Source organism: Grammomys surdaster, unplaced genomic scaffold (assembly GCF_004785775.1).
Source record: "Grammomys surdaster isolate TR1022 unplaced genomic scaffold, NIH_TR_1.0 363, whole genome shotgun sequence".
Classification (NCBI taxonomy): Eukaryota; Metazoa; Chordata; class Mammalia; order Rodentia; family Muridae; genus Grammomys; species Grammomys surdaster.
The window spans coordinates 8,526,523-8,528,562 of NW_021604782.1; the positions used below are offsets into that span (position 1 = coordinate 8,526,523).

General features: G+C 41.9%; 1 pseudogene; it reads left to right on the top strand.

Moving 5' to 3' along the window:
- The first annotated feature begins 479 nt into the window (after window positions 1-479).
- LOC114631644 lies at window positions 480-861 on the top strand (annotated as a pseudogene).
- Window positions 862-2,040: the final 1,179 nt, after the last annotated feature.

Sequence of the window (2,040 nt, forward strand, 5' to 3'; positions counted from 1 at the left end):
CCTCTAAGACTCTTTCTACATTGAGTTAGAATTGCATTTTCTCCTTCTGTCTATTCAACTTTATTTTCAACAAAAAGCCACACAGGAACACTGACTGCTAAATGTCCCATTAGCATTCTCTGACCTTCTCCGCAGCAGCGCTGTGAGTGTGAACCTGCTGTGGCCATTGAGAAACACAAAAGGAATGGAAAAAGCCGCTAAGTGTTCTGGAGTGGCCCCAAAATGCCAAGGAACAGATCTGAGCATGTGAGGAAAGACCGTGAAAGAAGAGAGAAGGCTCCACTGGCCTGCCCAGAGCAAGTAAAGCTGAAGACCCGGAGGCCACAAAAGCATACAGGGATGCAGACACACCAGGGACACAGGGGCACAGGAAAGCTCTGGAAATCTAGATACACCAATACTTGCTTATACATTTTCCCTCCCTAAAAACTATTATAGTCCTGTGTCTTGAGCTTGTGGTTGGCGTCACTGCGAACCTGAAGTGCCTCGTGAACTCTGACAATGGCCAAGAACAAACTAAAAGGGCAGAAGTCCAGGAATGTATTTCATATAGCTATCCACAAAACTTTCAAGGCTAAAAACAAGGCAAAACCAGTTACTACTAATCTTAAGAAGATAAACATTATGAATCATGAAAAAATCAACAGAATGAACAGAGCTTTTGTAAATATACAGAAAGAACTTGCAAACTTCTCAAAAAGCCTTTCTCTTAAATCTGTGCAGAAAGAGCTGAAGCACCATGAAAATGAAGCAGCTAACGTTGATGAAGCAACACGACTAATGGCTCAGTTGTAATACAATGACAGTGAATCACATTACCCCAAAGATCAATAAATTGAATGTTTCATAAAAAAAAAAAAACTATTATAATAAAGGAAGAAGGAAAAGCAAGCAAGGTTACTGAACAAAAAGGATGCCCATACAATGGAAGAAGCCATTCATGCTTTAGTCACTATTTTACTGTGCTAGCATGGAAGAAATTTGGGAAAAAACATTTAATTGGGGAGACAAATATGGAGATCAGGGGAACGTTGAGAAGTATCCACTTGGAGCCACACACACCTCTTTTTCTCTCTATAAAAGCAGCGTTCACTACCCAGAATATACAAGGGACTCAAAACTTAACAGTAATAATTTAACAATGTGATTAGAAATGGACATCTGAGAAAAGTTTGATCTCTCTGCTGTCCCCTGGGAATGGCTGTGACACATTCCCAGCCACACATGTGTGAGAAGAAACAGTGTCATGCTGCTTCTGCTTCTCCTTCCTTCCACCTGGAGCATGTACATGGTGTGGAAGTGCGGCAGACAGACATCACCGAAGCAAAGGGAGCTCCGTGGAAGAGGAGGAGGAAAGATTGTAAGAGCCAAAGGGGATGGAGAACACCAAGAAAACAAGGCCTTCCAGATGCAACAGGGCTGATGCACATATGAACTTACAGAGACCACGGCAGCATGCACAGAGCCTGTGTTGGCCTGTGCCAGATGGGATCCTAGTGCTGAGGGGAGGTAGACACCAGCCTCCATCCCTATCCCAGAAGCTACCTCCCGTAGTTAATTGCTTACAAAGAAAAAGTTAGTTCTCTCTAACAGTGTCTCACTGGGTCTATGAACCACACTTATGGGCAGGCCCACACCCAGTAAAAAACAACTAACACAAAACGAACTCCATGGTATTTTTTGGAGAATTTTGGTCTCATAATTCTTTGTTTGGACTTTTTAATTTAAATTTACAGAGCTTTTGCTTATATGTTATAGTTTCTTATTTTGTTTTTATGGGTCTCCTGTGGGTGCAAATGTGTGCGTCTCAGAGTCTGTATGTATTTCTTATGCTTTCTCTTTTGCTCTTTTTTTTCTGTTTATTTTTGCTTTATTCTGGTTTTTATTTTATCTTTTACCACCACCACCACCATCACATCATCATCATCATCGTCACCACCATCATCAATGCCTGTTTGTCTTCTAATGAAAGAGAAAGAAGGGGTATGGATTTTGGCAAGTGGGGAAGTGGGGAAAACCTGGGAGGAGTTGGGGGAGGAG